This window comes from Saimiri boliviensis, chromosome 6 (assembly GCF_048565385.1).
Source record: "Saimiri boliviensis isolate mSaiBol1 chromosome 6, mSaiBol1.pri, whole genome shotgun sequence".
In the NCBI taxonomy this organism is placed as follows: domain Eukaryota; kingdom Metazoa; phylum Chordata; class Mammalia; order Primates; family Cebidae; genus Saimiri; species Saimiri boliviensis.
The window spans coordinates 129,475,198-129,502,160 of record NC_133454.1 but is presented as its reverse complement, the minus strand read 5'-3'; the positions used below and the strand labels follow the sequence as shown (position 1 = coordinate 129,502,160).

At 45.6% G+C, this 26,963-nt stretch overlaps 1 protein-coding gene and 1 pseudogene across 10 annotated transcripts in view; one reads left to right on the top strand and one right to left on the bottom strand.

Moving 5' to 3' along the window:
- The window catches only part of PPFIA1 (PTPRF interacting protein alpha 1), a 122,166-nt gene that overhangs the window by 91,518 nt on the left and 3,685 nt on the right, over positions 1–26,963 (bottom strand). The window lies entirely within an intron of this gene.
- LOC141584785 (histone H2A.Z pseudogene) lies at positions 18,819–19,264 on the top strand (annotated as a pseudogene).

The following is a 26,963-nucleotide window of genomic DNA, read 5'->3' as shown; positions in this document are numbered from 1 at the left end:
CAAGAGGGAGATTTGTGGGGCAGGTGGAGAGAGCCAAAACACAGAGTTGGTAGCCGGGCTAAGTGAGTCAAGATTCCGTTCCTGCACCTAGACAGGCACTAAACAAACCCTCCCAAAGCGGTGGCTGAGGCTCGGCCGGTGGCTGTGGCAAGTATGCTGAGCAGACTGGAACGGGAGAGTGCACAAGCACAGCCAGGAACACAGGCACCGAGGGCCTGGCTCTGAGATGAAAACACCAAGGGCGTGTGTGTGTGTGTGTGTGTGTGCGCGTGTGCACGTGTGCGTGCGTGTGTGTGTGTGTGTGTGTGTGTGTTGGGGTGGATGGGATCAGAAAAGAAACCCGTGTGTGTGTGTGTGTGTGTGTGTGTGTGTGTGTGTGTATGTGTGTTGTGGGGGGGTGGGATCAGATAAGAAACCCGTGTGTGTGTGTGTGTGTGTGTGTGTGTGTGTGTGTTGGGGGGGATGGGATCAGAAAAGAAACCTCTGTGTGTGTGTGTGTGTGTGTGTGTGTGTGTGTGTGTTGGGGGTGGGGGTGGGGGAATGGGATCAGAAAAGAAACCCCTGACAGTGCCTCTGAGTGGTAGCAGGGGAGCAGAAGGGTAAAAAGTGAAGACTGGATAAGAGGCAGAGGGTGACGGTGACTTGGAAGGAAATGGGAGCACAGCTCTGGTAGGAGGGACAGCAGGACACCCAATGGACACGCCTGAAACAATCACAAACCACAGGGCTGAGGTCCCAGGAGCATCGGGAAGGGAAGAAGTCCCCGCGATAAAGACCACTGGAGGGGCCGAGGAGAAAGTAACTGTCTGAGAACAGTATCGTTTTGGATCACAAGGCTACCTTTCCCTTGATCCTTTTCACAGGGGTTTACCTAACATGAAAAAGAAATCCCTAACGCCTGCCAGTGTAGAGAAGTAAACAGAGTGATATCAACAGGCACGCGGTGTTAACATTTTATTCTATGATGTCTGACCCATTAAAAAAAAAAAAAAACCATTTTATTATAAAGCTGCAGCTAATAAACAGCCTACCCAGAATCTGTTTCTTTCTTTTTTTAAGACAGAGACTCAATCTGTTGCCCAGGCTGGAATGCAGTGGTGCAATCTTGGCTCACTGCAGCCTCAGCCTCCAGGGCTCAAGTGATCCTCTTGTCTCAGACTCCCAAATAGCTGGAACTACAGGTGTGTACCACCATGCCTGGCTAATTTTTGTATTTTTTGTAGAGACAGGGTTTTGTTGTGCTGCCCAGGCTGGTCTCAAACTCCTGAGCTCAAGTGATCCGCCTGCCTCAGCCTCCCAAAGTGCTGAGATTAAAGGCGGTGAGCCACTGTGCCCAGTCCAGAACCCGTTCTTTCAAATAAAAAGACATGGTAAAATTGTTTAATGAAGACAGAATAACTGTATCTAGACACTTGCTCTCTAAATTACTGACAGTTTAAAAAGCGATTGTTATGTAGTATTAATGTAAACTTTTTCTTTTTGAGACAGAATTTCACTCTTGTTTGCCCAGGCTGGAGTGCAATGGCACTATCTCAGCTCACCACAACCTCCGCCTCCTGGGTTCAAGCAATTCTCCTGTCTCAGCCTCCTGAGTAGCTGGGATTACGGGCATGCGCCACCACATTCGGCTAATTTTGTATTTTTAGTAGAGACGGGGTTTCTCCATGTTGGTCAGGCTGGTCTCCAATTCCCGACTTCAGGTGATCCACCTGCCTCAGCTTCCCAAAGCGCTGGGATTACAGACATGAGCCACCATGCCTGGCTACTGTAAACATTTAATAATAAGAGAATCATAAAAATGAATTTATAACAGCAATCCCAATAGTGTGTCAAAGCATAGGAGAACAGCACCCTATGGTGAGAAGGCAGGGAAGTTTTCTCCTGAGTCCAGGGAAGCCCTCAGAGCAGCAGCTGATGTTCTCAGGCCAGCGCTGTAGGATATATCAAGCTGGAAGTCTTTTCATAAACAGGTTCTTGAATAAGCACTTGCAGGTACGCTCTAGAAAGTATCACTTCCTGGAAGCACCTAGGCCTTTTAATAACAACAATTTTAGTAAAAATACAGTTTGGAGAACATAAAAAAGAAAGTGCCAGGCATTCATGGGTTCATGAACAGCACCCAGACCCTATCTACAGGAATGCGCTTTTAAGCAATCTCCTAATTCATCATTAAACAAGCATGTCTATGGTTTGCACAAGAAAACAACCTTGGAATGTACATTCTTTCCGATGTCAAACCTTTATCCTACCCTCCCGCTACTTTTTCCCACAGGCCTTTCTGCCACTCAGCTGCCATCAGGCACCCCACTACACACAACCAAGAAGGCAATGCCTCTTGTACGAACCTTTCTCCTAGAAACGGAATAATCCGAAACGGGAAGAAAAGTAATACGGGCAGTGATATAAGAGAAAAGTTGATGGAAGGAAGGAAACCCAAATACCTAATACAGATTTTCATTCACTATGTGTTCTTTTTTCTTTCTAGAGGAAAGTCAGAGCAGAGAGGAGAGAATCACATGGCATTTTTTCTTGATAATTCTGGAGGGAAAGAGCATTACCACTACCATGTGAGCAAACGCTAAACTGCTGTCTCCTGATCTCCAGGCACAGCTGCCATGGGTTTCAGTAAGGCTGCTGCCATTTGTCAGGCATGCTGGCCATCCAGCATCTGAGCTTCCTCCTACGGATGGGAGAGGGTCCACTCTTGAGGAATAGCAAGTGGCCCAAAAAGGTGGTTGAAAGCACCAGAAACTCACTCTCTCCGCCTCTCCTGCATCTACTGATGACAACTTCGGAGCACAGACATTAGGGAGAAACCAGGCCTAGTCCTCCACCTTCCCAGAGACACTGTCTCCCAGTCAAAATCCTTACTATCACTTTTCTGTGCAGATCACACAGATAGTGTGTAACAAGCTCCTTGATTTAGCAGGCTTATTTACCAGTTACCTGTATTTTCACAACTTAGAATTTCATCCATTCTTCTCAAGCACGAATGCACCCTTCAGACAATACACCACACACCACATGTTTCCATATTGCTTACACTTCCTTTTCCATTTTTCTCTGTTTTTCGTTTTAGAGACAAGTCTTGCTCTGTCACCCAGGCTGGAGTACAGTGGTGCGATCACAGCTCACTGCAGCCTTAACCTACTGGGTTCAGGTGATCCTTTTGCCTCAGCCTCCTGAGTAGCTGGGACTACAGGCACACACCACCACACCCAAAGAGCTTTTTGAGTCTTTGTAGAAATAGGGTCTTGCTATGTTGCCCAGGCTGGTCTTGAACTCCTGGCCTCAAGTGATCCTCCCACCACAGCCTTCCAAAGTGCTGCAATGACAGTCATGAGCCACCACACCTAGGTTCTCCGTTTTTGTTTTCTACTGATCAGAATTAACTTTGGGACTCACAGGGAAAAGCATTCTTCCCCAAACAAACGTCATTAGCCCATTCAATAATGACTGTCAGAAGAATGACTAACATTTACTGAATGCTTATTAAATACCAGGCTCTCTTCTGAGAGCTTCATGGGAATTAACTATCTTCACCACAACTGTTAGACATGTCTCATAGTGAGCAGCGGAGAGCTAAAGAGACAACCCAGACCCCAAGCCCATGCTCTTACACACTACCTCAAAATCTGCATTAACAAGCAATTCTCTCCATAAACACAGAAACAAACGCGATGAAGAAAATTCTCACCATTTCCTTCTGACGCTTTGCCTTTGTTGCAAAGCTTCATTAAACTCAAGGTAGGATTTACATCCCCATTCAAAGGCACCAAAATCCTGCTTTTTGTCACATGTCTAAAGGAGATGGACGTAGCCCTTCGGCAGGAACACTGGATTTCCTTCCCAGTGTTCCTCTCTCTGTCCCTCACCAACTTCCATCACCTCGCCATCTCCAAACACTTGCTCAGGTCTTCTGCAGGTGAACACTGGAATAAAAGTTTAATCTTTTTCTATAATTTGCAAAACGGAACGGTGCAGGCCAGGCGCAGTGGCTTGCACCTATAATCCCAGCAATTTGGGAGGCTAAAGTAGAAGGATCGCTTGAGCCCAGGAGTTTGAGACCAGCCTGGGAAACATGGCAAAACCTGGTGTCTACAAAAAATACAGAACTCAGCTGGGCATGGTGGTGCACAGCACACTGATGGTCCCAGTGAGAGGCTGAGGGGGGAGGACTGCTTCAGCCCAGGAAGTTGAGGCTGCAGGGAGCCTTGATCTCACTACACTCCAGTCTGGCCAACAGAGCAAAACCAGTCAAAAGAAAAGAGCCTGTAATCCCAGCACTTTGGGAGGCCAAGGCGGGTGGATCACAAGGTCAAGAGATCGAGACCATCCTGGTCAACATGGTGAAACCCCGTCTCTACTAAAAATACAAAAAAGTAGCTGGCCATGGTGGCGCGTGCCTGGAATCCCAGCTACTCAGGAGGCTGAGGCAGGAGAATTGCCTGAACCCAGGAGGCGGAGGTTGCGGTGAGCCGAGATCGCGCCATTGCACTCCAGCCTGGGTAACAAGAGCGAAACTCCGCCTCAAAAAAAAAAAAAAAAAAAAAAAAAAAAGAAGAAGAGGGAAGGGGAAAGGGAGACGGGAGGGGGGGAGGGGGAAGGGGGAGGGGGAGGGGGAAGGGGGAGGGGGAGGGGGAGGGAGAACCCACTGTGCCGGAACTATAGAGTATTTAAAGAATCAGAGAGCTGAAAGGGATCAAAATCACTAACCCTAGGGCTTTCCAACTGTCTTTCTAGGACTCCTTTGAGGACAGGGTAAAGCAGAGGCTAAGGGTGTCAGCAAATGGCTCCCCAGGGCAGCTGACTTTCCTCCGAGCCACTCTGCATTGTTCACCTATGGAAAAGACCCTCTGGCTTCTTTCAGAAAGCTTTATTTAAACGACAGGGCCCAGTTCACCCACTCTATTCTACAGAAAAGTCACACAAGGCCCCAGCAGATTCAGCGATGGCAGACCAGAAGACCCCGCTGGCTCCTGGGCTACATGCCGCTCTAGCACTCTGCTAACCTACAGCTCCCACCTGCCAAAGCCAGGGGTTAAGGGGAGTGGCCTTGTTTTATTTGCTTCTCTACTGTTCCAGTGATTTTATAGTTATCATCCAGTGTGTTTATAGTTATCATCAAAATACCATGAAACTGCAGGTTATCGGATTTTAATTTTATGATGGGCTGAGAGCTGACTGACGGGAAACAAAACATAGTGTCACGTATTTGCTATAAAGCCAACACGTAGCACACTTAAGCCCCCTTGTTCTGCATGCGAGAAAGTTTCTGGACAAAGCAACGAAGAAAGGGGAAAAAATGGAAACTTTAAATGTTTTGGATTAACCATATGGAAGAGCTAGGAACAGAACTAGATGAGCCACTGAGGAGCAGGTAGGTGACTGTTAAAAGATCCTGTGTAGGGAATGATGTCATCACCACTCGAGGACCCATCACTGTGCCTGAGTCTATGTGTGCCAGGGACTGCGCTCAACACTGGCAACAGAACAGCACCAGGCGGCAGGCCACATGGGCAGGCACCTTGCTCAGACAAGGCTCCCATCCCAGGCACGGGAAGCCCACACAGCTGCCCTGGCTGCTGAAAGGTGGAGCAGGGGACCTAACTGAGAGACAAGTCCCTCCACAAAAGAACTGTAACATTTGCACTCCAGTAACACTACAGGGGACAGAGGGGGCTGAGGGATACTGTTGTGCCCAGTCTTCACACAGTTAAGGAACTCTGGAGTCAGACTGCTTGGGTTCACATACAGCCTCTACCATTAATATCTACAGGATCCTGAGTGAGTTACCAAACATCTCTATGCCTCCATTTCTTCATCTACAAAACGGGGTGCATAACAGTGCTCTACTTTATAGTCCTGTTACGAAGCTTCAGTGGATCATTCCTATAAAGAGGCACAGAGGCAATAAACATTCACTATTAGCTCATTCTATCTCCCAAACATCCATACACCCAGCCCCTGGATGGTACCTACACAGAGCACACAATACATATTTGCTAAAAAATAAGCACATGAATATTATCTCTAATTTGCTGTGAGAAAACAGAAGGCTCGGCGATGAGGGAGCATGACAAAGGTAATAAGGGAAAGGGGACATGCAAGTCCGGCCGGCTCCAAGCCCAGGCTCCGCACAAACCTACAGCTCTCCTTGCCGCTCGCCCAGCCCACACCCCAACCCAGGAATCCACACAAGGGAGGCGGAGTGGAATCTACCTACAGAGGCAGACAGAAAGGATGCACGAGGCACACAGCCTGCCTCTAAACTACCCACTTGGGGTGTGGTGGCTCACATGTGTGATCCCAGCACTGTGGGAGGCCTGGGCAGGTGGTCACTTGAGCCCAGGAGTTAAAACCATCCTGAGAAACATGGTGAAACCCTGTCTCTACAAAAAAATACAAAAATTAGCCAGGCATGATGGCATATGCCTGTGGTTCCAGCTACTCGGGAGGCTGAGATGGGAGGATCCCCTGAGCCCAGAGAGGTTGAGGCTGCGGTGAGCTGTGATCACGCCACTGCACTCCAGCCTGGGTAACAGAGTGAGACCCTGTCGCAGAAATAAAGAAATAAATATTCATTCAAGTCGACAAGTCTCCATCAATCACAAAAAGAAACAGAGGAAGGGAGATGCACTGAACTACTGTTTGAAAAGTACCTTCGAGAAGTACAAAGAACACAACGCCCATCTGCTAAGCACCACCCTCAGCCCATGGAAAACGGGCTGAGCCACGGGCAGCTAATTAAATTTTAGTCAGAATTTCTTTAAGCCTTTCTGCATCAATGGGATCTCCCATTTAGTCACAAGTAAAGTTCTTCAGATTTTAATTTGCATGAAAAGAAATACCACGTCATACTATTCAAATTAACACTCAGACTACTCAAAATTATCTCACCCACTACATCATCTCTCTTAGGGTACGCAGCATGCTATGACCTTGGCAGTCATTCATGCTTTCCCCATAAATTATTTTTAAGGTGGAAGAGGCTGCACTAGCTTCTTCACAGCACCTTAAGATTTCAAGAGATCACTCAGAAATACTGATTCATCTCAAGTAGAACTTTAACTTTTCTATACATGATTCAACAACTTCAGCATGTCACAACTTGAAATCAATTCTTATGTTAGTACTGGCAAAGGTTTACAACTATATAGGCAAGAGAAATAATTAGCCCTTTGCAAAGCAGAAAAAGTTGGAAATGTACAATATGCTTCGAGCTCCCAAATTTATTTTCAGAGCAAAATGAAATGTACTCTTCCGAATAGGAATGAGACTCTGAAAAGAATATGAACTCCATGGGTGAACGGACCTCCCCTGCCGAAAGAACCTCAATCCAGAAGTCTGCAGGATTCAGCCAAGCCCTTACTTTTAGCTACAGGGGAAAGAAGTCTACAAAGGGAAAACATTTTGTCCACATCTCTAAATTAGCATTAGCAGGCGCCAACAAAGCTTTAGCTATGCTTCATTTCTGAGAGTGAAAGAAGGCACTATCACTAATTGCTACAGAGTAACAGGCAAAAACAGGGAGTATTCCATGCAAACTGAACACATACTCACCCTCCCTATCAGGGTGAGTGTGACAGGGCTGGGTGCAAGACCTCTGTGTTTACACTTTTACACAATTCTGGTCTTTTGAGCCATGTAAATGTTTTGTGTATTTGAAAAATAATAAACTTTTTTTTTTTTTTTTTTAACACAAGGTTTTGCTCTATCACCCAGGCTATAGTGCAGTGGTATGATCTTGGATCACTGCTACCTCCATCTCCCAGGCTCAAGCGATTCTAGTGCCTCAGTCTCCTGAGTAGCTGGCACAGACGTGCACCACCAAACCTGGCTAATTTTTTAATTTTTTTGTGGAGACAGGGTTTTGACATGTTGCCCAGGCTGCTCTCAGACACCTGGGCTCGAGAGATGTTCCACTTGCCTCGGCCTCCCAAAGTGCTGGGATTAGAAGCATGAGCCACTGCACCTGGCTGACAAATAATAAACTTAAAAAAAAATGTTTTTTTGAGAGACCGAGTCTTGCTATATTAACCAGGCTTGCCTTGAACTCCTGGTGTCAAGTGATCCTCCCACCTCAGCCTCTCAAGTAGCTTGGAATATAGGCGTGTGCCACTGCACCTAGCTTGAAAAAGAATAAACTTGGCTGGGCACTGTGAGTCACACCTGTAATCCCAACACAGTGGGAGGCCAAGGCAGGTCATTTGAGCTCAGGAGTTCAAGACCAGCCTAGGCAACATGGCGAGACTCCATCATTACTAGAAATACAGAAATCAGCTGGTCATGGTGGTGCATGCCTGCAGCCTCGGCTACTTTGAAAGGTTATAAAATGTAAAGTCTGAAATTAAGAATAAATAGGAACAAACGAACCTATTTATTAAATTGATAATTACTTCACCTGTGTGGTTATGTTACAACAAATTGCTTTAAACCCACTATTCTAACTATATATTCTTAAGATGTATTTATTTCTAAAGCCAAAGGAATCCTAAACTTCACTGGAAGGGTTGATTATAAGAACAATGTGTTAAAATGCTGAACCCATTTTATGTATATCATAGAAAAGGAAAACAATGTTAGTTATCATTAGAAGTCAAAATCATCAGTTTAAGATGTGTAAATATAAAATAAGGGAAAAAAACGTTGATTTTTAAAAATCAGTACGAAATTGGAAGGTTTGTTTTTTGTTTTTGGAAACATTAGCTTGCTCTGTTGCCCAGGCTGGAGTGCATGATCTCGGCTCACTCCATCCTCCTGCCTCTGGAATCAAGTGATTCTCCTGCCTCAGCCTCCTGAGTAGCTGCGACTACAGGCAAACACCACCAAACCTGGCTAATTTGTGTATTTTTAGTAGAGGCGGGGTTTCACCACATTGGTCAGGCTAGTCTCAAACTCCTGACCTCATGATCTGCCTGCCTCGGCCTCCCAAAGTGCTGGAGCATAGCCACCATGCCCAGCCTGGAGGCTTTTTAAATGATCATTTTTTCCTAGCTCTGTCTAGTTAAAGGACATAAAAGATGCTACCTTCAGTTGAGCACAGTGGCTCTTGCCTGTAACTCTAGCACTTCAGAGGCCAGGACCACTGGAGTTCTGAGGTCAGGAGTTCGAGACCAGCCTGGCCAACACGGTGAAACTCCGTCTCTACTAAAAATACGATAAAATTAGCTGAACATGGTGGTGCTTGCCTGTAATCCTAGCTACTCGGGAGGCTGAGGCAGGAGAATCACTTGAACCTGGGAGGTAGAGGTAGTAGTGAGCTGAGATGGCACCACTGCACTCTAGCCTGGGTGACAGAGCAAGACTCCACCTCGAACAAATAAACAAAAAAAGATGCTAGGCCAGGCGCGGTGGCTCAAGCCTGTAATCCCAGCACTTTGGGAGGCCGAGGCGGGTGGATCACAAGGTCGAGAGATCGAGACCAACCTGGTCAACATGGTGAAATCCCGTCTCTACTAAAAATACAAAAAATTAGCTGGGCGTGGTGGCGCGTGCCTGTAATCCCAGCTACTCAGGAGGCTGAGGCAGGAGAATTGCCTGAACCCAGGAGGCGGAGGTTGCGGTGAGCCGAGATCGCGCCATTGCACTCCAGCCTGGGTAACAAGAGCGAAACTCCGTCTCAAAAAAAAAAAAAAAAAGATGCTACCCCGTGACAATGAGCATACCTAGCCCCAAATGCTGACTTCTAAATACCATTTCCCAATAAAGGGAACCAGGGATCCTGAGAGGAATAATTTCAGATCTGAAGCAGGAAAAGTACAAAGTAGGCCTGGGACAAATTTCTGTGCCAGAAAGCAATGAAGCACTCAAAAACTAATGGGGTCTTGGCAAAAAGACACAGGAGCCAATCTGAAGGGGACAATACGAGCACCCAAGGAGCAATGATGATGCCTGACTCTAATACACAGCGTCCTCAGTGACGGAGAGCTGGAAAGTGAACAAAGGAGAAGTCCTCTTCACACAGGAATATCTGTTCATCACTGTACACGGGCGGAGAGCTGGGAAAATCGCCCCTCTGCAACTTCTAGGGTAAGAAATGATTTGAGCAGAGACCACCAGTGGATATGAAAACCATTAGGCTGAAGGTCCCCTGGGAACAAGTAACTGCAGAGAATCAGTCAAAGCAGGGATCTGTAATCACACCTCAGGCAGTGGCCCCACTTTCTACCACCAAGAAGGAGAACTCTGGGAGCTGTGAGCCTCGGAGGGATGCAAAATGAGAGAAGAGGCACAGCTGGAGGGCAAGTGACAGACGGTCAGTCCCACTGCAGCGGGACCTACACACATTCTACTTTAACTCTTATAAATATCTGAATTTAAAAATCTAACTACACCAGTTGTTAGGGCCAACATCATTGTGTAATCCCTGCACTTTGGGAGACCAAGTGCGAAGATCACTTGAGCCCAGGAGTTCAAGACCAGCCTGGGGCACATAGGGAGACCTCATCTTTACAAAAATAAAACAAAAAATTAGCCAGCTGTGGTGGCACATGCATGTGGTCCCAGCTACTCAACAGGCTAAAGTGGGAGGATCGGCTGAGCTAGGGAGGTCGAGGCTACAGGGAGCTGTGACTGTGTCACTGTACTCCAGCCTAAGAAACAGAGTGAGACCCCTGTCTCTAAAAACGAATTTTTTTTTTTTTTTTTTTTTTTTTTTTGAGATGGAGTTTCGCTCTTGTTACCCAGGCTGGAGTGCAATGGCACGATCTCGGCTCACCGCAACCTCCGCCTCCTGGGTTCAGGCAATTCTCCTGCCTCAGCCTCCTGAGTAGCTGGGATTACAGGCACGCATCACCATGCCCAGCTAATTTTTTGTATTTTTAGTAGAGACGGGGTTTCACCATGTTGACCAGGATGGTCTCGATCTCTTGACCTTGTGATCCACCCGCCTCGGCCTCCCAAAGTGCTGGGATTACAGGCTTGAGCCACCGCGCCCGGCTAAAAACAAATTTTTAAAAAAACAACAACAAAAAAAAAGCTGGGTGCAGTGGCTGATGCCTATAATCCCAACACTTACAGAGGCCAAGGCAGGAGGACTACTTGAGGCCAGGAGTTGGAGACCTGCCTGGGTAACATAAAGACTCCTGTGTCTCCAAAAAAAAGAAAACAGAAACTATTTCCTTAGCTGAAGTCAAACCACTGCATCAGAATATGGGCATTTTTGGGGATACGCATACACAGGGGAAAACCAGATCACTGAAAGAGCCATACCAAATTACTTGGTTGTAGCTAGAATGAAGTTGGCAAGAAGATAAGAAAGGCCTCATCTGAGAGAAGGGCTTATTTACTAAGTTGTACAAAAACAACAAGGAGTATGCAAGTGAGGAGCTACCCACAACTGAGAAAGCAGGGAGGGGCCCGGCCAAGATGTGTGGACACAGGAGTCTTCAGCCCGAGGGGAAATGCAGAGCTCAAGTGTTCGGAGTGAAGGAAAGGCAGCCCAAAGTGCGTTTCAGAAAGACCTTGGCCCTTGCAGTGGCTCATGCCTGTGATCCCAGCACTCTGGGAGGCTGAAGTGGATCACTTGAGCTCAAGAATTCAAGACCAGTCTAGGCAACATAGCAAGACCCCTTCTCTACAAAATAATAATATATGCATATATATATATAAACACAAAAAAATTAGCCAGGTGTAGTGGCACACGCCTGTAGTCCCAGCTTCTTACTGAGGTAGAAGGATTGCTTGAGCCCAGGAGGTCAATGCTGCAACGAGCCAAGATCGCACCACTGGACTCTGCCTGGGTGATAAAATGAGACCCTGTCTCAAAAAAAAAAAAGATCTTGCTGCAGTGAGTGATAAGAAATCAGAGAGGGCTGGGCACAGTGACTCAAGCCTGTGATCTCAGCACTTTGGGAGGCCAAGGTAGGCAGATTACAAGGTCAGGAGATAGAGACCATCCTGGCTAACACGGTGAAACCCCTCGTCTCTACTAAAAATACAAAAATAATTAGCTGGGTGTGGTGGCACGCGCCTGTAGTCCCAGCCACTCAGGAGACTGAGGCAGGAGAATCGCTTGAACCCAGGAGTTGGAGGCTGCAGTGAGCCGCAATCTTAATACTGCATTCAAGCCTAGGCAACCGAGCAAGACTGCCTCAAAAAAAAGAAAAGAAAAGAAAAGAAAGAAAGAAAGAAAGAAAACAAAAAAAAAGAAAAGAAAAAGAAATTGAAGCTTCAGAAGAGCAAGACTCTGTCTCAAAAAGAAAAGAAAAGAAAAGACACTGGAGTGAAGCTCCAGAACAGCCAGGGCCACAGGAGTCAATCCAGTGAAGACAAAAGGGTCCAGGTCTGAGAGTCACTGGGCTCAGCGGAAACCTCCAGAGATGGAAACGTCCATCCCACAGGTCCTAGAGACTAGAAGGATAAGGTTAGTGCAAAAAAGAGAGACCGGACTGGGCGCAGTGGCTCACACCTGTAATCCCAGCACTTTGGGAAGCCAGTGCGGGCAGATCACCTGAAGTCAGGAGTTCAAGAGCAGCCTGGCCAAAATGGTGAAACCCTGTCTCTACAAAAATACAAAAATTAGCCGGATGTGGTGATGGGTGCCTCTAGTCCCAGCTATTCAGGAGGCTGAGGCAGGAGAATTGCTTGAACCTGGGAGGCGGAGGCTGCAAGGAGCTGAGATCATGCCATTGCACTCCAGCCTGAGCGACACAGCAAGCCTCTGTCTCAAAAAAAAAAAGAAGAAGAAGAAGAAGACATAGCCACCTGATGACCTCCTGACTAGGTAGAAAACTACCATTCACAGGAGTGGGGATGGATGTGGGGGAAAGATGATTCGAGCCAATGTTGAATTGCATGGCAGTCAGGCAGGGCATCTACGAGGCACAGCTGTTGAGAGTGAAGGAGTACAGTGGGCAGCTGAAACTCCCAAGGAAAACCACCTCCCTAAGTTCCACCTACACAAACACAGATGAAAAGCAGAAAGCACTCCCACATTACATCATCCATGCATTTAAGTTGCTCAAACCCAACTATGTAAGTTTGGTTTTTTCCACCCCTCTTTATACAACTAAAAAAATGTGGGCTGAATAATCTTGTTTACCTATGGAATATTCAGCACCTAGAACAGTGTCTGACACATAACAGACACTCAAAATACCTGAATACATTAATGTATACATTATATATATAAACATTATTTATATTACATTAAAACAGTATGTATTTACATGTGTGATAATTAAGACGTATACATTATTCTGTGCTTTATGGGATGGGTGATGTGAAGGGTTTTTAACTTCGGCCCACAGCACTAACTATAGCTGAAACCCATGCAATTGAAGTGCCTCTACTCTAACCAGTGGTTTCTACTCTGGGTCCATTCCTCCCTCCATCCCCAGCTCATTATCCACATAGCATGCTCTTTTAAAAACTCAGCCAGGCCGGGCGCGGCGGCTCACGCCTGTAATCCCAGCACTTTGGGAGGCCGAGGCAGGTGGATCACGAGGTCAAGAGATCGAGACCATCCTGGTCAACATGGTGAAACCCCGTCTCTACTAAAAAAAAATACTAAAAATTAGCTGGGCGTGGTGGCGCGTGCCTGTAATCCCAGCTGCTCGGGAGGGTGAGGCAGGAAAATTGCCTGAACCCAGGAGGCGGAGGTTGCGGTGAGCCGAGATCGCACCATTGCACTCCAACCTGGGTAGCAAGAGCGAAACTCCGTCTCAAAAAAAACACAAAAAGCAAAACAAAAAAAAAAAAAACTCAGCCAGAGGCTGGGCACAGTGGCTCACTCCTGTAATCCCAGCACTTTTGGAGGCTGAGGCACAAGGATCACCTGAGGTCAGGAGTTCAAGATCAGGCTGGGCAACATGATGAAACACTCTGTCTCTACTAAAAGTTAGCCAGGCGTGGTAGTGGGCGCCTGCAATCTCAGCTACTCAGGAGGCTGAAGCAAGAGAATTGCTTGAAACCAGAAGGTGGAGGCTGCAGTGAGCCGAGATCGTGCCGCTGCACTATAGACTCAGCAACAGACTCAGCAACAGAGGAAGACTCCATCTTAAATAAACACATATATAAATAAAAATAAATAAAACGCAGTCATTCCCTCCCCTGAGGCCATGAAGCACACAAAGTACTGAGGCCCTAAGATAATTAAACAAAACAAAAAACAAGCCAGTCTCTGCCTCTGTCTGACCCCATCCCAACTTACCTAGCCAACCCTACCTTGTTCACTCTTCCCTTCCCTCCAGGCCCAGTGACCATGGCCACGGTCCCCAGCTTTGACTCAGCTAAGTGCTAAGCTCTCCCTTGCTCCGGCCTTTGCTCAAGCAGCCCCACTGACGAGAAAGCTCTCATACCTGGTTCCTCTCAGTCTTCATCTCTCAGCTCCGAAGCAAATCCCCTCTGAAGTCTCACCTTCCTGGACCACAGTGTGCTCGGCAGCCCACCCCACTCAACCAAGGTCATTTCTCCTTCATCACTTCATTCTCTCTGGACGTGTCTCACAACCTGCACCTGCTTTTGGCATGGGTGACTGTGAAAGCCCTCTGCAGGCAGAGATGCTGTCTGTCTCTACCACTGTCTATAGGAGCCTAGAACAGAAATATTCACACAGGGCTCAACAAAACAGGAGGGAGGGAGAAACAGGAAGACAGGATGGCAAATTCAGTGTGTGCAAAAGAGATGTAAATGGCCAAATATTATTCTGAAAGGATATATTCAATTATTTCATAAACCAAAGACCATGAAAACAAGCATGGTATTTTAAGAGGTGTTTTGCCACCTACCACTAAAAAAGCAGTCAGTAAAGCACATGGTGGGGCACCATCTGAAGGGGCAGTCATTAGTATTTACCCTTGGGGAAGAGTCATTTAGCTAGTTTTACCTAATTCCAATTCTTCCTAATTTGTTCACTAAGTTAAGCTTAGAAAGTACCTTGTTTGCAGCATTTCACAAATTACAGTTGTGGCCACCTTTGCATCATTATTAGGTTGGAGGAAAAAAAAGCGGTTTTTGCCATTAAAAGTAATGCAAAAAGTACTTTTGCACCAACCTAACAGCAATACTTGAGAAAAGCTTCTGATTCGCTACACCTAAACCTGGACAATTCTAACACTTGGGGCCAGATAATTCTTTGTTGAGGGGGCGCCACTGCGGAATGTTTCAGAGCATCCCTGCCCCTAGCTGTGACAGCCACAAATACCTCTCAACATTGCCAAACACCAGCGTCTCCTCTTTGCACCCCTCCCCCATCTCCCACCAAGCTTTACCCTGGCACCGGTCACTCAGCGCTCATCCTCAAGTCCTGCACAGTGCTGCCAGGTTTTCCTTTCTACTGCCTGCCACCCTGGGATTCCAGCATCCTAGTTTGGGCTCTAACACTTCACGCCTACACTGCAGGAATTGCCTCCCTAACAGGCTGTCTTGCAGCCTCCCACCTTCCCAATCCATCCAGCAGGCCTTCGACTGCAACCAGCTGAAGCTCTCCCATCTCGTTGACAATAAGTACACCTGACACAAGTAGACTTCTTTTTCACTCAGTTTTTATTTGATTCAAAAACCTCATTTCTTAGAGTGTTCTGGGTTTCGTACCCTCTGCCTCAGGGATTAGCAGCAGACTGGGAGAGAGAGTGGTAAAATTTGGGACCTCACCTGCAATTAATGGTGAACAGTCCCTTTTCCAGGTTTCATACATTAGAGTTCTTCAGGTGAGAGGACTTCTAAAAATCTCATTTGTGCTTTGAAAAAGACTGTAAAAATCACTGCATTCAAGTTTAAAATAAAATCTGCATCTGAAAATGTAGCCGAAACTTTAAAGTGAAATTAAGTAGTATTTGTTTAAAATTTTTTAAAAAAGCATTCTGTTGGGCACAATGGCTCATGCCTAATATCCCAGCACTTTGGGAGGCCGAGGGGGGTGGATCACCGCAGGTCAGAAGTTCGAGATCAGCCTTACCAATATGGTGAAACCTGTCTCTACTGAAAATACAAAAATACGTGTGGCGTGGTGGTGTGTGCCGATAGTCCAAGCTACTCAGAGGGCTGAGACAGGAGAATCACTCGAACCTGGGAGGCAGAGGTTGCGGTGAGCTGAGATTGTATCACTGCACTCCAGCCTGGGCAACAAGAGCCAATCTTCTTAAAAAAAAAAAAAAAAAGCACTCAAAAAGTAAACACACATGTGATCAGTTCATAGAATAAACGCTAGACAGCTGGGCACAGTGGCTCATGCCTGTAGTCATAGCTACTCAGGAAGCTGAGGCAGAAGGATGGCTTGAGCCTGGGAGTTTGTGACCAGCTTGGGCAACACAGCAGGGTCCCATCTCAAAAATAAGACTAAACACCATGCCCATAACCTCTCCCACCTCCCTAGCCTTCGTCTTTGCCACTGCCAGATATGTCATCGCAAGCCCTCCCTTGGGCTGGCACAGGGCGAGGGGAAGAGGAGAGACTAGCGCAGGGTGGAACCGCCCACACAGTGGCCAAACAGAAACGGGAGGCCAAGGGCTGTGTCTCCACTGTGCGGGCCACTTGCCCTACTGTCTTTAAGCGGTTAAGTGACTAGGCAGGGGCAAATGAGGAATTCTGACTAGAAACTGGACAACGTCATGAGAAGCAGACCGGAAAGAAAGAACAGCAACCGGACAATGCGGACAATGTAGACTAAGCAAGGTTAGCGTGTTCTGCCTACTCCCTATCAGGAACGATAACCAGTGTCTACGGCCGGCGTGTGTGCTGCAGACGGAGAGAGCACACCCGCCCTGGCTGCTCTTTCAGTTACATGCATGGGGGCCTGGAGCATGGCATCCCACCAAGAACTAGAAAAGGTGAGTATGACTTTAAAGTCTGTTTGCCGGCCTCAAAGAGATACCAAGGCAGCCACGACTCTGAAGGGACCAGCATTCCAAACACAAGGGAAGCCCACTGACGTGAGGCCAGTACTCGGAGCCTCCACTCCCTCTCCAGGCATTTGACAATTCAGAAGGATTTGGGGGCAGTGCACCGATAAACTGAGAAGAAAACTCAGCAGAAAGTAGTGGTTTAAGAGCTCTAGAAAGACCCAAGGGGCTCGGAATACAAAAAGAAGTACAAGCCTGACAGTCAGCCAGTACTTAAGGTGCCAAGATCCCAGAGAAAAGAGAGGCACAGGAAATGAGCCCAACACTCTGCAAACCTGGCCAAGAAGCTGGGCTTTCAGTAGTCTCATGGTGTTAGGGAGACAGAACTTGGGCTCCAGGACATGCCAAGAAAGAGGGGCCTGGGAAACACTCCCGGGTTTCAGATGGAACCCCCAGATGGTTACACTGGGAGCAGGGGTTGGGGGAAGGCAGCTTCAACTAAGGCTTACTGAATCCCAGCCTCCAGTCACCCAGGCCCTGATGGAGCTGAAATCATCTGTCCCTACTCTGAGCATGTGCTAGATGACAGAGGGAAACTTTCTGAAAGAAGACAGCATCTCTCAGTGCTCCTACAGTTTTTCACACATAATGTCTGACTCAATTAAAAACAAAAACGGGCATTATCAGCAAATGAACCAAGAGAAAAACGAAAAACAGAAACAGATTCGGAGGTGACCCATATAACAGAGTCAGATGCAAATGTCAACTGTTCAAAAATATACTTGACAAAAGGAAAAAGTTTCACTAGGGAACTAGAATAGTAAAAGGAATTAAGCGGATTCTAGGACTGAAAATTATAACTGAGATTAAGAACTCAATCTATGGGCTAAACAGCAGGTTGGACACAAATGAAGAGAGGACGAGTGAGGTCGAAGATGGGTCAGTAAAAAAAAAATCTAGACATTAGATTTTGGGCACAGTAGCTTACGCCTGTAATTCCATTTTGAAATGTCGAGGTAGGAGGACCGCTTGAGGTCAGGAGTTTAAGACCAGCCTGGACAAAATAGCAAGACCCTGCCTCTACAAAAAATTTAAAAGTTAATTGGGCATAGTGGCACATAACTGTAGTCCCAGCTACTCAGAAGGCTGAGGCAGAAGGATCACTTGAGCCCTGGAGTTTGAGGTTGCAGTAAACAGTGATCATGTGTGCCACTGCACTCCAGCCTCAGCAACAACAAAGTGCCTGTCTCTCTCTCTCTCTCTCTCTTTTTTTTTTTTTTTTTTTTGAGATGGAGTTTTGCTCTTGTCACCCAGGCTGGAGTGCAATGGCACAATCTCGGCATGCAACCTCCGCCTCCCGGGTTCAAGCAAGTCTCCTGCCTCAGTCTCCCGAGTAGCTAGGATTATAGGTGTGTGCCACCACACCTGGCTAATTTTTGTATTTTTAGTAGAGATGGGATAGGGTTTCTCCAAGTTGGCCAGGCTGGTCTCAAACTCCTGACCTCAGATGATCCACCCACCTGGGCCTCTCAAAATGCTGAGATTGCAGGCATGAGCCACTGTGCCTGGCAACCTGTCTCTTAAATATATGTATGGCCCAGGCAAGCTGGCTCATGCCTGTAATCTCAACACTTTGGGAGACTGAGGTGAGTGGACTGCTTAAGCCCAAGAGTTAGAGATTGGTCCGAGCAACACAGCAAAACTCCATCTCCACTGAAAATACAGAGGTGTGCTGTCTCAAAAAAAAAAAAAAAACCCTAATGTACACACAAATGGAGTCCCTCAGAGTGAAGACGAGTGGAAAACAGGAATATTTATAGAGAGAAGACACAAAACTTCCAAAACTGATTAGGAATCAGGCCACCAATACAACAAATAGCAAATTTTGCTAATGCCTAAGGCAAGGAAAATGTTAAAAGCCACTATCAGCAGCTTCAAATTCTGGTGCAAGGACCGAGTAGCTAGTGGGATCTTGCTGTGTGTCTGATTAGTCCTTTCTCTGCCTTGCCTGTTTGAGCTTCAGCAGAATTGAAAATGGCTGGCAGTAAGGCTGGGAAGGACTCCAGAAAAGGCCAACAAAGGCAGCTTCCCACTCGCAGAGAGCCAATCTGCAGTTCCTGGTGGGCCGTATTCACTGACACCTGAAATCTAGGACAATCAGTCCTGGGCGTGTGGGCCAAGTGCCGCTGTGAACCGCAGAGCCATCCTGGAGTACCTCCCCAGAGAGGTGCCCGAACTGGCAGGAAACAGACCAACAGACTTCACAGCGAAGCGTATTATCCCTTATCACTTGGGGCTTGCTACTCGGAGAGATAAAGAACTGGACTCTCATCAAGTCTGCAATTGCTGGTAAAGGTGTCATTCCACAGGTCCACAAATCTCTAACTGGGAAGAAAGGACAGCAGCAGACTCTAAAGGATGCCTGGATTCCCAGTTATCTCAGGAGCACAAGTACTCTAACAGCTGTCCAGTGTTGCTGATTCCAGTGAACTTCATCTCTGTGAAAAAAGGTAATTCTGCCTTTCTGTAATTCTATTTGAGCACATTGAAAGTTTTTGCCCAGGTTGGTCTCAAACTCCGGGGCTCAAGCAATCCTTGTGCCTTGGCCTCCCAAAGTGCTGTGATCACTGGTGCGAACTACCACACCCAGCTAGATAGGATTTTTTAAATCTACCATTCTTTATTATGGGTATTGTAGCTTAAGGGCTTTTAAGTAGCTTTCCAACCAACCAAATTTCTACATTCAAGTCTTAAACATATTTATTACTGCGGCTTCAAAGAAGCTATTGATTCGGAAGTAGTGGGTTTTGATTGAGTTGACTGTTTTAAAAAACTGTTCAGATTTTCATTGTGATGGAGAGTTATAGTAACAAACATTTGGTTTTGCACAGACGTTATTTCCACTCTGGTGGATAAATTAAATAAAAGTCATATCCTCTCCAAAATATAAAAAAAGCAACCGGGGGGAAAAAAGTAAAGAATTACTTCAAATGGGACAACAATAACACCAAAAGCCGACTTGTCAAAAAAAAAAGGAAGCCTGCTAAAAAACAATGAATTCGCTGCTACAAAATGGTGCAAGGAAATGACCACGAACCTAGAAGTCGACAGCCACCAAAATCATTCTTCAAAAGTGAAGGCAAGTCAGGCGCGGTGGCTCACACCTGTAATCCCAGCGCTTTGGGAGGCTGAGGCAGGCAGATCTCAAGACCAGCTGGGGCAATACAGCAAGACGCTGTCTCTATTTTTAAAAATAAATTAAACTGAAATATACAAAATAATGACACAAAAAGTAGGAGGGAGTTATATCCAGTTCAGGTATTTAAGGAAACAGCAGTGTGTAGGAAGCAGTAAAAGTAATGTATACTATATCTGTTCATGTGGCTACTAGAATCTGAATTACATAATTAACACAATTGATATAACTGATATATGCAGAACACTACATTCCTATCGATATATATTACTTTCTTTTTTTTTTTTTTTTTTCTTCTGAGATGGAGTTTCACTCGTTACCCAGGCTGGAGTGCAATGGCACAATCTCAGCTCACCGCAACCTCCACCTCCTGGGTTTAGGCAATTCTCCTGCCTCAGCCTCCTGAGTAGTTGGGATTACAGGCACGTGCCACCATGCCCAGCTAATTTTTTGTACTTTTAGTAGAGACGGGGGTTTCACCTTGTTGACCAGGATGGTCTCGATCTCTTGACCTCGTGATCCACCCGCCTCGGCCTCCCAAAGTGCTGGGATTACAGGCATGAGCCACCGCGCCCGGCGATATATAATAATTTCAAGTGCCCAGGAAACATTTAACAAAACTGAGTATAGGCTGGGCTATTAGAAAAGCTCAACACATTTCAAAGGATTTAGATAATGCAGAATATATTTAGGGATCTTAACAGAATTAAACTAGAAATTAACAAAAAGATACCTAGAAAATCCCCCACAAACACTGGGAAGTTGAGAAATACACTTCTAAAAATGGTATGAGTAACAAAACATACCACAGTGAAAATTATAACATATTTTACATGAAAGACAATGAAAATCTGACATACCAAAACTTGTGACAAGCAGCTAAACGTGTGCTTAGAGAGGAATGTACAGGCTTAAATATATATATTAAAAAGAAAAAAAGTTAACACAAGCACCTACTCAAGAAACTAGAAAAGGCCAGGTGCAATGGCTCACATCTAATCCCAACACTTTGGGAGGCCGAGGTGGGTCAATCACTTGAGGCCAGGAGTTTGAGACCAACCTGGCCAACACGGAAAAACCTCATCTCTACTAAAAATACAAAACTTAGCTGGGCATGGTGGTGCGTGCCTGTAATTCCAGCTACTCAGGAGGCTGAGGCAGGAGAATCGTTTGAACCCAGAAGGCTTAGGTTGCAGTGAGCCGAGATCACACCACTGCACCCCAGCCTGGGGACACAGTGAGACTGTCTCAAAAAAAAAAAAAAAAAAACTTAGAAAAATATAGCAAACAAGTAGCCGGGCAAGGTAGCTCATGCCTGTAATCCCAGCACTTTGGGAGACTGAGGTGGGCAGATCACCTGAGGTTGGAAGTTCAAGACCAGCCTGATCAACATGGAGAAACTCCATCTATAATTAATAAATAAATAAACAAAACAAACTAACATAACAGTATGTTATGTAGAAAAATAAAGAAAAACAAAAAACAAAAATATAGCAAATAACAAAGTAAAAAAAAGTAGAAATCAATGCAATAGAAGACAAATATTAAGAAGAAAAAAAAGTAAAGCTGAAAGTTGGTTCTTTGAAAGAACTTGCAAAATTGTCAAACCCCCAGGAAGACGGATTAAGAGACAATATATGAATCAACAATATCAAGAGTTATTAAAAGGGACATCGCTGCAGATCTTGCAGATAATAAGGATCATAAACCACTTTAAACTTAAAAATTGGAAAGTGTGGGTAGCCTGAACAAATCTCTAGGGGGTTAAAATGCTTTATCTAAATAGACACATGAAGAAATATTCAAAATCCTATGTCTACCTGCAAAATTAATTCTAAAATTTTCCCTTCTCACACGGAAAATCCTACATCAGCTGGTTTTGCCAAAGAATTCTTTCAAATATTTAAGGACGAAAACACAAATTTCATAGAAATTCTTCTAGGGAATAGAAAAAGAAAGAATACAATCTACCTTGTTTTACAAAACCGCATAACCTTGACACCAAATCCCAACAAGAGCAACAAAAGGAAGTAAAATTACATATCAGTCTTTCTCATGAATATAAATGCAATAATCCTAAACAAAATACTACCCAATATAACGCAGCAAAAGGAGACTACATCAACATCAGGTTGGAATTACTCTGTAATTGTAAGTTTTTTTAAAGGTGGGTGCTCAGGAGCTTTCTCAGGAGCTCTTGAGACTGTTTCCTCGGGCTACAAACAATAAACAATAAAAAAAAATGCAGGGCGCAGTGGCGTGCATTTATCATTCTAGCTACTTGAGAGGCTGAGGCAGTTTAGCCCAGGAGTTCAAGGCTGCAGAGAGCTATGATGGTGCCACTGCATTCCGGCCTAGGTAATAAGGCATGACCCCATCTCAAAAATAAACAAACAAATAAAAACAGTTAAATCCCCAAATAACAGAAAAATCACAACTGTCTCAAAAGATGTAGGAAACCCATGTTAAGGAATTTAATACCTGCTCATGTCTTTTAAAAAACTCTTAGCAAACTAAGAAGAGGAGAATTTTTCCATTTTGATAAAGAATATCTATAGGTCCAGGTATGGTGGCTCACAAAGGTAATCCCAGCACTTTGGGAGACCAAGGTGAGAGGAGTGCTTGAGACCGGGAGTTCGAGATTAACCTGGGCAACCAAGTGAGAACCTTTTTCTTTTTTTGAGGCAGGGTCTCACTGTAGCCCAGGCTAGAGCATGGTGGTACAATTACCGCTCACTGCAGCCTCAACCTGCTGGGCTCAGGTGATAGTCCCACCTCAATCTCTTGAGTAGCTGGGGCTTCAGGCATCTGCCACAATGTTTTGTAGAGACAGGGTTTCACCACAATGCCCAGGCCAGTCTTGAACCCCTGGGCTCAACTGATCCTCCCACCTTTGCCTCCCTAAGTGCTGGGATTATAAGCATGAGCCACCATGCCTGGCCATGAAGTCAGTTCCCTCTCTGCATACTAGTAACAAATAATGACATAACTTAGTTTTTTAAGGAAGTAATTTTTTTTTTTTTTTTTTTGAGACGGAGTTGCACTCTTTCACCTGGGCTGGAGTGCAATGGTATGATCTTGGCTCACTGCAACCTCTGCCTCCCAGGTTCAAGCAATTCTCCTGCCCCCCTGCCTCAGCCTCCTGAGTAGCTAGGATTACAGATGCCCACCCTACGCCCAGCTAATTTTTTGTATTTTTAGTAGAGATGGGGTTTCACCATGTTGGCCAGGCTAATCTCAAACTCCTCACTTCGTGATCCACCCGCCTCAGCCTCCCAAAGTGCTGGGATTACAGGCTTCAGCCACCTCCTCGCCCAGCCTTAAAGATATAATTTACAATGGCATTAAAAATATCAAATATGTGCAAATAAACCTAATTAAAGATGTGGTCAGGCACGGTGGCTCATGCCTGTAATCCCAGCATTTTGTTTCCCAAATTTCTTGGGGAATTTGTGAGCCTTCCAAGACTTGCCCTTCTCCCCTGTTAGCCTGGACACTGGAGTTACATTGTTGAGGAGTTTTCATCACTTGATTCACATTTTCCTTCTTTTTTTTCGAGACAGAGCCTCACACTGTTGTCCAGGCTGGAGTGCAGTGGCACGATCTCAGCTCGCTGCAACCTCCGCCTCCCGGGTTCAAGCGATTCTCCTGCCTCCAACTTTCTGAGTAGCTGGGATTACAGGTACTAACCACCATGCCTGGCTAATTTTTTTTTTTTTTTTTTTTTTTTTGGTATTTTTAGTAGAAACGGGTTTCGCCATATTGGCCATGCCGGTCTTCAACTCCTGATCTCCAGTGATCTGCCCGCCTCAGCCTTCCAAAGTGCTGGGATTACAGGTACAAGCCACCTCGCCCAGCCTCTAGCACTTTGGGAGGCCAGGGCGGGCAAATCGCTTGAACCCAGGAGTTCAAGACCAGATTGGGCAACATGATGTCTCTATCAAAAAATGCCAAAAAAATTAGTCAGATATGGTGATGCACACCTGCAGTCCCAGCTAGTTAGTAGGCTGAGGCAGGAGGATCGCCTGAACCCAGGAGATGGAGGTTGCAGTGAGCTGAGGTCACATCACTGCACTTCAGCTGGGCAACAGTGAGATCCTGCTTTAAAAAAAAAAAAAGGCTGGGCGCAGTGGCTCATGCCTGTAATCCCAGCACTTTCAGAGGCCGAGGTGGGTGGATCACCTGAGGTCAGGAGTTCAAGACCAGCCTGGCCAACATGGTGAAACCCCATCTTAAAAAAAAAAAAAAAAAAAGAAAGATGTATAAGACCTACATACAGGCCAAGCACAGTGGCTCACGTCTGGAATCCCAGCAGCACTTTGGGAGGCTGAGGCAGGTTGATCACCTGAGATCAGAAGTTCAAGACCAGCCTGACCAACATGGTGAAACCCCATCTCTACTAAAAATACAAAATTAGCTGGGCTGGGGGAGGGAGAACCTGGAATCCCACGTATTCGAGAGGCTAAGGCAGGAGAATCGCCTGAACCCGGAAGGTGGAGGTTGCTGTGAGCCAAGATCATGCCACTGCACTCCAGCCTGGGCGACAAAGCAAGACTCCATCTCAACCAAAAAAAAAAAAAAAAAAAAAGACCTACAAACAGAAAGCTATAAAATATTAAGACAAATTAAAGATCTAAATTTAAAAAGATGGCTATTTTGTGTCAATGGATTAGAAGATCAATATTAAAAAGATAGCATTTCTCTCACACTAGCCTATAGAGTAAATCCAATCCCAATTAAAATCCCTGTTGTACATTTTTGTAGAAAACATTGCCAAGCGGATTCTAAAAATATCTGAAAATGCAAAAGGCCAAGTTTAGCTAAGGAGACCTTGAAGAATAAAGGTAGACCATTTAAATTACCAGAACTCAAGATAAGCGATATCTACGGTAACAGACATTGTGCTATTTGTGCAAAGATGACAAAAAGATCAATGGAGCAGAAGAACGGACCCTACAGTCACTGGTATAAGATGACAGAGATGACACTGCATGTAGTACACTGGGGAAAGAATGATCTTTTTAAGAAATTATGCAGGGTCAACTAGATATCCACTTAAAAGGAAAAAAAAAGAGAGAGAGACTTCTGACCCCATTGCATACCATAAAGAAAGTTAATTTCAGATAGAGGATAAAAACATAAAGTTTTCAGAAGACAGTGTAGGTTATCTTAATGAACTTGACCTAGCCGATTTCTTAAATAGGACACAAAGGGCATTAAACATTACTGAAAAGATTGATCAACTGGGTTACATTAAAAATTTAAAACTTCTGTGCATCAAAAGATACCACTGAGAGCATGAAAAGGCAACACAAGAGTCTAAAAACGATCTGTCATGCACATATGTACTCAGAATATATAAAAACTCCTGCAAATCAGTGAGAAACAAAACAGACAACCCAACCAACAAACGGCCAAAAGATAACCCTTTCACAAAACACATCCCGGTGGCCAGTGAACTCTCGCAGAGATGTTTTACCTCTGCATGCTCCTGGCCATCAGGGAGCAGCAAAGTCAGAGCATACTGAGCCACCTACCACTCAACAGCCACCACAACAGCTAAAATTAAAAGACCCAACAATACCAAGTGCTGAACAGCATACAAACAGCTGACTTCTCATACATTGCTGGGGTAACACAAACTGTCACAACCGACACTTTTTTATCTCCTGAGGCTGAGCAAATACACACACCATCATTTCTGCATCCCACATCTTTCTAGAAACCCAACAGAAGTTTATACATATCCTCCTGCCTGGGCAACATGGTAAAACCCCCCCTCTACAAAAAATACAAAAATCAGCAGAGGGTGGTGGTGCGTGCCTGTATTCCCAGTTACTTAGGGGGCTGAGGCAGGAGAATCGCTTGAACCCAGGAGGTTGAGGCTACAGTGAGCCAAGAGATCATGCCACTGCACTCCAGCCAGGGCAACAAAGAGGGACTCTATCTTAAAAAAAAAAAAAAAAGAAAGAAAGAAAAAAGAAGTTTATACATATGTGCACTGAAAAACACGAATATTAGGGGAGCATTTGTAAAAACTGGAAACAATCCCAAATGTTTGTGAGCAATAGGAAGGATAAATTCTGGTCTATCTGTGCACTGTATTACCAGAGAGCAGGTGAGAAAGAGCATGGCTGTATGAGAACACAGCTAAATCTTTGGTCAGGCACACACCTGTAATCCCGGCACTCTGGGAGGCTGAGGTGGGTGGATCATGAGGTCAGGAGGTCAAGACAGCCTGACCAAGATGGTGAAACCCATCTCTACTAAAAATACAAAAATTAGCCAGGCATTGTGGTGCATGCCTGTAATCCCAGCTACTCAGGAGGCTGAGGCAGGAGAATTGCTTGAACCCGGGAAGCAGTGGTTGTGGTAAGCCAAGATTGGGCCATTGCACTCCAGCCTGGGCTACAGAGCAAGACTGTGTCTCAAAAAAAAAAAAAGAAAAAAGGCTGAGGCAGGAGAATTGCCTGAACCCAGGAGGCGGAGCTTGTGGTGAGCCGAGATCGCACCATTGCACTCCAGCCTGGGCAACAAGAGCGAAACTCCGTCTCAAAAAAAAAAAAAAAAAAAACTTTAGGAGGCCGAGGCAGGTGGATCACGAGGTCAAGAGATCGAGACCATCCTGGTCAACATGGTGAAACCCCGTCTCTAATAAAAATACAAAAAATTAGCTGGGCATGGTGGCACATGCCTGTAATCACAGCTACTCAGGAGGCTGAGGCAGGAGAATTGCCTGAACCCAGGAGGCGGAGGTTGCGGTGAGCCGAGATCTGCACTCCAGCCTGGGTAACAAGAGTGAAACTCTGTCTCAAAAAAAAAAAGAGAGAGAGTACAGCTGAATCTCACAAACAGATACTGATGACAGGATGAATAAAGAAAACATATATATTATTCTACTTCACTTAAAGCCAAGAACGGGCAAAAGTAATCAATGGTGGAAGGTCAAGACCTTGGTTAGCTTTGGAGGGCAATTATGGGAA